The 12,201-nt window shown below is 33.1% G+C and overlaps 1 long non-coding RNA gene across 1 annotated transcript in view; it reads right to left on the bottom strand.

The window, feature by feature from the left end:
• Positions 1–373: 373 nt before the first annotated feature.
• Positions 374–12,201, bottom strand: part of LOC124417983 — a 107,498-nt gene continuing 95,670 nt past the window's right edge. Inside the window, exon 5 of the long non-coding RNA XR_006939360.1 lies at positions 374–11,126. This is a non-coding gene — a long non-coding RNA (uncharacterized LOC124417983). The remainder of the gene's footprint in view (positions 11,127–12,201) is intronic.

Raw genomic sequence — 12,201 nt, 5'->3', positions numbered from 1 at the left:
TTATGCATACATATAAAAATAAAATAAAAAGTAGTTCTTAAAAATCTGATGAAATTATTTATTATTATTATTATTATTTTGCAAGGAATGGCTTGTAAATTTACTCAATGCTATCTTGCATGTCTGATCCAAACTACATTGCAGCCAATGGAATATTTTCCCACAAGTTTTAAAAGACATTCCAGAAGATAACTTCTAGAGAACTATTATATAAAGAAAACATACTGAAAATGTTTTAATACTTTTTATTTATATATATATATAATATATATGTAGAGAGAGATAATATTCTTCATTTTACCCAACAGGTGTTGTTTTAATCGAGAAGACTGATTTTAAACAAGCACCATATTAACCCAGCTCTCATGAGTGCTCAATCTTTTATCCCTGATACAACTTTTTTAGAGGAGATCAGAATAAATATGTCTGTGACATATTTGAACTTTATTCTCAATGCTAAACAACAGTTTGATCATCAGAATATAACAGAGAATATAACAGCATTTTGATGTAATATTTCTTTTTGGAAAAATGAAGGTGAGGTCTGACTACATAATCCTTGAGTGTGAATACAGATTTCTTGCTGAAGGACAAAGAGTGAGAAAAGATTGCAGTGCACAACTGAAGTCTGAGTGTTATGATTTTTCTAAATAGATATAAATCATGCAGTGAAGTGTCATAGAATGACTAACGCACATGCTTTTCATATCCAGTCAAACTTGAAGAGAATGAAAAATGTTTGCTAGTATCAACTCACCCTGGTAGATAGTAATCCACATCACAAGATACACTTAATTGAGTCCATTTGGCAGTCTCTGCTCAGCAAGGGCCTTGTAATGAAATAACATGTAATAACATACCTCTCATCCCTAGGGAGAGTGTCCCTACAAGTCAAGGTTGGGGTCATTGTAAGGGCAAGGTCAGGTAGCTTATGCTGTAGCTGTTATTGCCATGTCAAATTCTCTCTCTCTCTCTCTCTCTCTCTCTCTCTCTCTCTCCTTTTTTTTTTTTTTTTTTAATGGAGAAAGATCATTTTATGGACTATTTTCTAGTCTTCACTCTCTCAAAACCCTTGTTTGTCCTCTTTTCTAGCAAGGTCCCTGTAATATTAGAGCAGAATATTACTACTGAAAATTAAATATGCTATGAAAATGGATTAATGCTTCATATTTGTTATGTATTAATTAATCCTAATGGATGAGTTTGTGTGGGTTTTTTTGTTTTTTAATGTAAATTGGTACAACACATCTTTTCTTGCCAGTGAAAAGAGCTGTTGGAGGCTGTTTCCAGAGTGCCTATGAGATGCTAAATACCACAAGAAATGCTGAACACCTTGTGCTGTTAGACAATTTATTTCAAAGATATGAAGAAAAACTTGTGTAAGCAAATAAATTTTACATTTCCATTCCATGATACCACTGCATAGTAATAAGTATTCTTATAGCGTTGAATAATTAGTAAGAAAAAATGATTTTTATTAGGATCTAATTAAATAAAACTGATAAAATATTTCAGTAAGCTAGTATGAGGATCAAAAATTAAGATAAAATCATATGAGAAGGATCCTGTGCAGTCACAGAAAATCAGAAGAGATCTTCCTCACTTGTAGAATGATGAGAGAAAAGGAAACTTAAGCTGATTTACTTTTTGAGAATGTATGGATTTTAGATATTAAAATTCTAATCACAAGTAAATCTTAGATTTAAAAAGTAACAATTATGTACACAAAATATGAAAGGCTATCAACTACTTAGCTTTACATCTACTATATTATTCTCCCACAGAGGGTGTGACTCTAATGGAATGGTTTAAAATCCATAATTCTGAATGTCACTGGGGAAGATTACAAATACATATTCATTTAATTTGTATGCATTTTGAAAGGATTTTTGTGTCTGCACGTGTTTCAAGATGATTTTGTTGGAAAAACTGCAAACATTGATCAATATTTCTACTATACTGTGCTTGGAGAGATTTCAGTTTCTGAAGATTCCTTAAGCTTCCTCAATATGTCAAAATGACTGGTTTCTTTTTATGGAAAAAAAAACAACAATTGATCAATAATCAACAAGATGAAGAGGAGTACATTATTATCCCTCTTCAGTTACACTGAGTTTTTTACTGAGAGTTTGTAGTAAAGAATTTAATTCCTGATCTCTTCCTGAGCTAGAGTACTCTCTACTATAGAGTGTTCACTCTATAATTCACAAGGAGGACAGCAACAACTTAGGGAAAGTAGCCAAAAAATAATAATAAAAAAAAAATAAGGAGTAACAGGCATTTTCAGAAGGTAACAAATATTCTTGGTGAACAAATTGATCCACAATTTGATTTTAATTTGGACGAAATAAAATAATTTTACAGGGAGCTTTCCCAGTTTTTTTGAGAATGTAGTCATGTTAGTCATGTTGTAAATGTTTGAATCATGTTGTGTATGGTTTAGTAGAGCAAATCTTCTAAAAAAGCAGAGCTGTGTAGGAAAAAATAAAATAATTTAAGTTATAATTTAGTGTCATTATTAAACAGAAGTGAAACAGAGTTCAAATATGTACAGGACATTGAATAAGAATCATATCAATTGCTTTTATTGTGCTAAAACCAATCATGATAGATGCAAAGGGAAACACAATAGTGTCCCAAATGTCTACAGAAAAATCAATTACATTTTTTTAAAAAAGCAACAAACAAACAAACAAACAAAAAACCCAAAGCCAACAAACAAAACCTGACTGACATTTTGAAAATATAGTTCTTTGTTCATCATTTAGTTTGCAGAGCTGTCTTAATTAAAGTGGCCAGCAAGGTTAGAGTTAATAGGAGAGAATGATAAAGATCTACTTCCTTCCATCTAAGTAAAAATGTGTAACTATATCCCAGTTCTACCTTAGGATATAATTCTGGTTACATCTTAATTTATAGAAATAATTAGATCAAATTAGATCATGGAAAGTTTAATTAACCAGACATAGTTTTGAATTAAAGTCCATTTTCAGTGGAAATTGAAAAAGACGTAAGTAATTCAGTATTCATTATTTCATGATTTAGCATCAAGCATCATGGGGACTATAGGTCAGAAAATAAAATAAAAAAACAACAAGGAAACAAAAACAAAAACAAAAAATCACAAAGAGAACTTCCACACTCTGAGATTTTACACTATATTAGGATGTCATGTGGATCTTACAGAAAAAAATAAACGGGTTTTAGATGCTTGAAGGATTGTACCAAGCCAACTTTCATTAGGGCAAAAGTTCATTCATCCCATTAACTAGGTTCCAAATTTCTTTAACATACCTTCACCATAAAACACATTTAACTTAATTCTTACTTTTTGTATTTTTGAAAAATGCACATAATGTACTACTAATATGAAAGGAACCATTATGAAATTTTTCACTCAGTGCAACACTGCCTGATTATAATTAGTTCTATTAGCATTCATTACAGTAAATTAATCTGTGTTAATATGGATATAATCTCATGATTTGATCAGAATTTGAAACCAATTAATTTCTACCTAATAAAAAGATTTATTTCTTATACTAAGTACTTTCTTTTCTTTTGAAGTTGCTCTTGAACATAATTAGCACTCTGTGCATTATGCAATCTGTAAACTAGCACAAGAATCATCTGTAATATACAATATGATCTAGCAAGATTCAGTTTATACAAGTCCCAGTACTCAATAAAGTTCTGGACTTCCTCACTGTCCATTTGAGTAGCACATTCACAGGACAGTAATCTAATGTGAGCGAAGAGGATAAAATAAACAATTCAATTTATATTGTCTGAAATTATTTCTGTCCAACCAGAAAATCTGAATATGGTACACATCCATTTTAAATCTTTAGCTGTGGTGCTTACACTGAAGATTATATAAATTGGTCTAGCAACAACGATTTAAATGGAAACATATATTAAAGTTGTTAAGGATCAGCTTCTAAAATGTGTTTATGAAAATATGTTGAGAGAGGTTTGGAACAGACTTTAACACTCTGGTTTGTGTTCACCCGTGCTCTACTAATCAAATAGTTTCACTGAAATCAGTAGGACCTATTACAGATGAAGGCATTCACAATGAGTATTGGTCTGGTTACTAGGAAAGTAATGTTGCGATTGCATTCCTTTTAATGACTGGAAACTCTTTAAAACATTCATCCATGTTTTTCAAGGAAGAAAGTAATGTCTAAATGTCTACTGAAGTTAGAAGTTTTATGAGAGATGTCTCGTTCAATTTCATTAAGAAGTTGACCAAAAAATTGTTCTCTGCCTTTAAGATGAAAGCCATATGCAATGAAATGCATCTCTCAATTGACATAGCTACTGAGAAACAACAGTTTACAAAGGAAATTTTATTATTATCTGTCATACATTTATCCATATACTTTTGTTACTAATTAGCAGAATTTGCCTTTAATTATACTTGGTAAGGTTTGTTATAAGGGATTTCTATTCAGTATTTCAGAGTAGAAACTCAGCTTTTTGGACTCTTTAGACATAGAAGTGACTCCTGACAGCTGTAGTAAAAATGGTCTAACTCAAGTCTCTTCTCAGCCTTAGAATGTCTACAGAAAGTAAAAAAGATGCCAGTTCCCAGAACAAATCTTAAATTTCAGCCACTACCTCTGAGATTATATGCTACAGTCTCTGCAAAGCTATTCTGCATGTAACTACTGGATTAATCATGATAAGACATTGTTCTTATAGTTTCAGATATGTGAGGTGTGAAACGTGCTTTCAGAATTTCTCATTGTTTTAAAGTGAAATTAAATCTGTATTGTCTCAACGGTACCCTAAACTAAGCAATTAAATTGATGTGCAATTAATCAAAGATGCAGATGTACACAAGTTCAAAAGGTGACTTTCTACTTTTAAAGGTGTTGAAGTTTGACTGTATAGCTCAGGTTGTACCTTAAGATAACTGAAATCTGTGTATTTAGCAGATGTTTAATGGATCATGCATGTGTTTTATCTATCTACCAAGTAACGTTAAAAAAACAACCTAATAAATTATTCACTAATGTTGAAATTCATATTTTCCTGTTTAAAACAAAACAAAACCAGGCACAAGAACTTCCTTTTTTTTTTTTTTTAAACTATTTTCATAATTGAAAATTCTAAATAAATTTTTCTGTGTAATTGTCTTGCCTCCAAAGCACACAGTTAAAAATACATTGATTTTTTCAATACAGATTCTAGGATTTATAATTAACTGATACTGTTCATTGTAATGTAAATCAGAAATCTTCCTTTAAACTATATCACACATAAAACCCTGAAGAAATGTTAATATTTACCAGATCTTTACCAGATATTTACCAGATTTTTACCAGATATTTGTCATATCCAACTTTTTTTTTTTAATTTTAGAAGAATTGAACATCAGAATTTTTAATTCCAGTGTCTGATATATTGTGATTAAATACAGATCAAAGTATAGTTCTTACCTTTTCAACAAGTTAACCTCACAATAAAATAACTTATGAGTCAAATACCACATATATGTTTGTCATTCTCATCCTACTAATTCATCAAAATGAATGGAGAATCATCAAGTCAGATTTTCCCTGATGTGATTTGAAACTACCCCACAACTGAGAAGACAGTAACTTAAAATGCTGGGCATCATACTGGTCCAGCAATACGATCTGAACAAAATCTTTTTAAGCTCTGGTTATGAAATGGTGCGCTGGGATATTTTGCACATTCTGAATGAACTTGTCAGCACAAAGACACAAATTTTATGATGAGCCTTGATAACTTTAACAGAGGTCTATGTATTGCATTCCAGACAAGAGAAAGACACTGGAGAATAACTAGCGCCCTCATTCAAGTACATATTTTATTTATTTGATTTTCTGAAATATGTGGTAAGTTGTGTGCATGTTTAAATCCCTTAGCCAACCTCAGGAATTGCCTGGGTATATGCATTTTTGGTCTCAATGAATATAGCTACAGATAATGACCACTAACATGCACTTTACCAGAAAGACTTCATCACATTCCACACTGGTGAAAAGAGCCTGTGCATGATCACCTGAAAATTGGTAAAATTGAACACGAATAATGCAAAACTTATTGATTTGTTCTAAACATTTGTATCCATCCAGTTATTCATGGATTATGATGTACACCAAAAAGGTAATATAATGTCAAAATAATTTTTATTAATTAAACACATTTGTACTAACAATTAAGAAGTGTCATAGACAAGTATCAAAGGCCTAAATTAATGGGATTTAAATGTATCAACTGTAGCCCACAGAAAGAAAAACATAATTCTTCCATCTTGGATTTGGCTCTATAATTGGAGCAGTAATTTCAGGAACACTTAAGGGAGTTAGAGATAGAATTCCCCTTATGTTTCAGTGGGATTTTTGACCATAACCACTTTAACTTCATTTTAAAATCTCAGTCATAGATTAATCTTTGGATGAAACTTACATGGTGTGCAGCTGGCCAGCACAAGACCTCTGCTGGACTGGCAGCAAGTTTGGACTTATTTGTACTGAAGTAGTTAAAAACTGTGCAAGATATTAAATTAGAGCACATCATTCATTCTTAGAAAAAAAAATCACATTTTACTGAAAAATGAAGGTAACTTTGTTGTAACTATTTCAGAGATAGTTTTATAGAATGTGACCTACGTTCTTAAACAAAATAAAAAACTAAGAAATTGTGTTTGTTTTTTTTTAATTTGATTTTCAATTTTTTTTCTCTTTTATACGTAAAATTAGTATTTTGGAAATACTCAGAGATGTTGAAGCTGAATTTCAAAATTCAGGAAACTAATTTGCATAGTAATCGTTCTATACTTTAATCTGCAAGAACTGCTTAAACAGATTAAAAAGAGCCATTAAATACATGGAAAATCTTTAAGAGTTATTTTTCAGATTTTTGTGCACAGAGCAGTTACTTCTGGAAAGAGGAAAGACCAGAAGAGCAACTGTACAGATCTGAATAGATAGATACTGCTAGATTAATGACTGGCGGATAGCTGCAGTAACTTCACAGACTCACCTGTGCTAGTGGATGTTGCTATGGGTACCATCTCAGAGGTGTCACATAAAAAAAACCAACAACAACAATAAGAGACAGAAACAGACTGATCAACTACAAAAGAAAATAAAGGATATGTATGCCATATCAATATGAAGACAGTCTGTGATACACAACGTTTTGTGTTATATTGCAGTTGACTATATAAAGAAGGTGGAACAAAAAAGAACTGTGCAATTTTCAGAAAAGACCTCAAAAACCATTTTAAAGGAAATATGGTGACCTAGGTTTTGAGTATGACTATATAATTTAAATCAAAATTATTATTTATTTTTTAAAGTACAGGCAAAGATAGAGAAGCCACTCATTTATCACAGCATTATCTGACTACAATCCTAATCACTTTTCATAGATTTTTTATTTGGAGCCATATAAAAGAAAATAAATTTTATTAATTACTTTTAGTCAGCTCTATAATTAGGCCCCAGTTATATATAAGCAGTCTCACTATACACAGCTTCACCAGTGTGAGCAAAGCTCCTTTAAAGCGCACTGCTTAAACCCTTCCTAAACCATGGCTTTACTGAAGTAGCCTTCAGGTGCAACAGAGAGGTATGTGCTGTTTTTATAAGACTAGTCAGGAGGTATCTGTAAACATTAATAGTTTATGTCTACATTTCCTTACATTGATTTATATGGGTAAAAGAAAAAAAAAATAGGAGAAAAACATCTCTAAGAGAGCACTCTCCTCTTGATGCCGTATTGTATACTTCAGTGCTCTTCTGCTTCAACAGTGGACCTCTACACCAATAGTTTGCCATCACTGCAATACAGTGAAGAAGTAAGATTTTAAAAGAAATATGTAAAACGTGTAAACAGCCCAGACAATACAGTCTGGAATATGTGTGGGCTCCTTCACAGATATAGAATAAAAGCTCACTGCTTCACTTTCAAGTTTCTGCTTTCTCATTTTTCATGGCCCAGTAAGGAGTTATTTCAAGATCAGCTTCATTAGTGAATAGGGAGATGCCAACATACACTAGCCAATAAACTTGCAAGGAGGTTATTCAACTAAACATAAATAACAAGTAGAAGGGTACAAAAGATCGTTTGTAAGATTATTAAAATTCTATTCTGAATTTAGTGAACTAAATATTACCTAAATTAGAAGTAAGTATATTTCACTTAATGAGGAATATATGTCTCACAAAACAAAAAGTGTATCTCAGTAGCAACTTGAGAGTCCTCTAGGTACTTAAAGATGTGTATGTGCTGCCTTTTTAAGATGCCTAGGCTAATAGCTTGCAGCTTCTGCTCCAGACCCTACCTCTTGGCCTGAATAGATAACCTGACTGCTAGCACTGAAACAAACTATGAATACTTCTCTGAAAGTAATGCATCCTATTTATTATGTTGACTTACTATGTCAGAGGTAGATGTTGATGGTATGGCAGTAGAGGTTGAACCTTCCTGACGATATACTGTCACACTTTTTTGCCACGCAATAGATGGTAGCAGAGGGGCAATCTGATGAAATTGTGTCTGAAATGCAAGTGTGTATGAAGCAAAGGTGTGGCATGGAATTCCTCCAAGTGGAAAAAATTGCAACTGACATTCACTGATGCTTGCTGAAGGTTTATGGGGACCACACAGTGGATATGAGCACAGTGACATGGTGAGCAGTGTATTTCAGTAGTAGCGACAGTAGGTCATCTCTGTTGGTACAGTCTTTCAAAAGCACAGCATGCAGGTTTTTGTTCATTGCTGGTCAAACTGCATGGCTAATGGTGGTGACCATATTGAAGAATGTGCTTTGTAGCTGAGAATTTGCTCTAACAAATAGTGTTCTTGCGCTCTTTGTTGAAGTTTCTGTGAAAATAACTAGGAGGGATTAGTTTTGGAGTAACCTACGCACAGTTTCCACCTTTTCTTTTTGAAAATTAAAAGAGTATAGTATGGAAATGATCATGGAAAAGTCACAAAAAAGATTCTAGACTGTGCATTCCAAGAAAAAGATAAGTGCCTTTCCTTTAGGTCTCAAAAAGACAGCCAAGTTGAGTAGCACTGAACTCCACTTCTCAGTTGGCTGTTTGAGGCTACCTGGAGAGAACTTTAGATGTCATCTGTTCAGTTCTACTCCGAAGGTCCTAACTTTTCCAGTATGCTGTTGAAGAACTCACCACAGAGAGCCTGTCTGGGGATTAGATGGTTATATAAAGTAAGGAATGGCAATATTTTTCTTACTTTTTAAATGAAAATGGCATTTACTCCATGTTTGGGATTTTTTTGGAATCTTGCTGTTGCTGGTTCTCATACTTTTAAAATTGTTTCATCAATAGAGATCAGGGGAAGGATTCAACATTATGTTTGCATATAGTGTTCATATATGGACAGCTAAATGTTAATTTCTTTTAGGAATCACCAATTTATACTCATTTAATGTACTCAGTCATTAGATGTAACAGGACCACAGCTTTAATTCAATGCTCTGATTTGATTTTTTGAACATTTTTATTTTACTCTGTTGCCTCTTGCTGGATACAAATTTTATTTTGGAAACATGCTTTGATATTTTCCTCTTCTTTAACTGACAAGTCATATCACAAAGCCTTTAAGGAAGGCTAATATGAAATGTTCATATTTATAAGCATTTTCTTTGAATAATTACAGGGCCTTTTGTAAGCCAGAGTATTGGTCTGAAACAATATGACATACATTTGCAGTATGTCATCAACTAATGGCCATCATCGTACAGCTGAAGGAAAGAAAGACCCTGGATTTAAACTATTTGTGAAATAAAGGGAAATTCAGGTTTTCTTTTTTTTTTTCCTTACCTTGATCTTTGTATTTTTTAAGTAATATAAAATAATTTTACGCTGTATGTGTATGCTACCTATAAGTCGAATCATTTCAGTCTTCATTTTCATAAATGTCCTCATCATTTACATGAGTAGGTATGGATCTCTCACATAAAAAACATTCTCTAAAACTTTGTATCACTGTAGAGTTTCCACAACTTCAAGAACTCTTATTACCTAAGTCTTTTATGTCAGTATCTCGGCCTGTGTAACATTTATATTACTGTTTGACAACAACAGCGTAACATCTTTGAGTGTTCAATAGGGGACGAAGTCATCTTCATACTATTTAAAGATGAGATTTTATCCCATTTTTAAAGGATTTTACTGACATATTTTCTGCTACATAGAGCCTTGCTGAGTTTCCTTAAATTAGGTAAGGTAATATAAGGTGGGAATCCCCATATTCTTCATTCGATTCTGCATCCTAATTAGGGATCACAGCTCATTTCAGTAATATTTTCTCTTGCCTACTACTGAATGCCCTGTACCTGCCCCTGCTCTCATCTATGGAGAGACTAAGGAGACAGTGTTGTCTGCTTAAGTTTCATTGTTCAAGGGTTGTTATTCCTCCCATTTACAGTGTAGAAATGAAACAGGCTGCCATTGGCACTTTCAGTCAGTATGTCTAAGCGTTCCTGGAGAAACTCCAGTACAGACTCTTGCTATTACCCAGACTAGCAGACTTAGTGTGTCAAGTGTTCGAATTTTTTTTTTTTCCCCCCTGTGTTCTTCCAAGATTAGCCAGAGGATGTGTGGATATGTTGATTGTGTCTTAAAGAAAGAATTTACCTAGGCCAGTGACTTTACTTAATCTGCCTGGATCTTTCTGATGGACAAACGGAAGAACTTAGGAGCCAAAAGGTTACTTTCTTTTGGCTAAAAGTGTAATGGAAAATTCCAAGATATAGTCACTTCTCATCAGACACTCAAATGTCTGAGTTTAGCAGTGTAGTACTGCTCTTGTAAACATCCATGTATGATTTGCTTCTATATATACAAATCGAAAAAGTCTATCAAGATACTTGGGCTGCAGTTTAAAGTGGCATAATTTAATTTTCACACCAAAAACTTAAGAATTTCGGTTATTTATTTAAAGAGTATCAGGAAAAAAAAGAATTTACCTCCTGAAATAATTTTCCTCCTTTAGTAACACATATGACCACATCTTTTGGCATGATCGGATACTGTACAGTTAACTACATTATCTTGTTAGGACAGTTATACTCTCTCATATGACAATGACTTGCAATATGTAGTCACTGCCTTCTGGGGAAAAGAGAAAAAAAAAACAGCAATTACCGTGCAGTACTCGAATATGCCTGCCAACAGCAGAACAGTGATTTGTGAGACACATCAAGAGCTTCTGGCAAGATCAATCTTGTGCGATCCTTCTGATAGAGGAATAATGAGTTGACAAAGACCAATGTTCAGTTGGGCCCAAGCCCAATAAGATTACTGTACGGCATCATCAATATTGTCTGTGTTTGGAACTGACACAATCAGAAGGGAATCAATTGTATTTTCCACAGCACTGTCACACATGATTTTAAACTTCAGCTCACAGCAGTGTAGAGAAGCTTGCAGATGTTGGCAGATTTTTGCTAACTTATGGGATGTCATTATTAAGTAGGAACTGCGCACTACAGTAATTTGTGGTTCTGTGTGTTCCGTCATATCATTTCTGTGTTGAGGGGAGAGGAGAAGGAAAAAATGCAGTAGCCGGAGGGATTTGTCTGTTATCACCCTCATTTCACTGTGATTGTTGAAAATACCATGTGATCCTAAAGGCACAGATTGTTTTCCAGGGAAGGATTAATTTGGGCTGCGTATCAAAGCAATTTTACTCAAGCAAGGGCAAATGTCACTATTTTTAAAAAAGACAGCAGTGAAAACATTTTGATTCTCTGATAATAGATTTAGCATATAGATGACCCCATTTGTGAATAATAGACTCTATCCAAGAGCTTACTATCTATATTTAAAACAATGGGTTTTTTTTTTTTTTAAACAGTTTCCTCAGTCTCACCATAGTTAAACATTCCGTCACGGAAAGCTGTCACCTATGTATGCTCTATAGTCCACTTGCATGTCTACACATTTTTCTACAGTGTAGCTTAGTATACTGCATAGTAAGCAACAAATGAAATACCAGATTATAACTAATAGCTCAATTTAAATTAGTTTATAAACACATTTTATAAGTTATTTTCTATGTAGTAAATTTCTGTTTAATATTTTTGAAAATAGAAGAAGCAACTGAGAAGCAAAGTTTCTTCTGTAAATACAGAAGAGTCTTTGGATGCTAAAATTTTCGGTTTTTTTCCTACTTTTTTTTTCATAT

This window comes from Gallus gallus, chromosome 5, assembly GCF_016699485.2.
Source record: "Gallus gallus isolate bGalGal1 chromosome 5, bGalGal1.mat.broiler.GRCg7b, whole genome shotgun sequence".
Taxonomy (NCBI): domain Eukaryota; kingdom Metazoa; phylum Chordata; class Aves; order Galliformes; family Phasianidae; genus Gallus; species Gallus gallus.
This window is presented reverse-complemented; position numbering and strand designations above follow the sequence as displayed.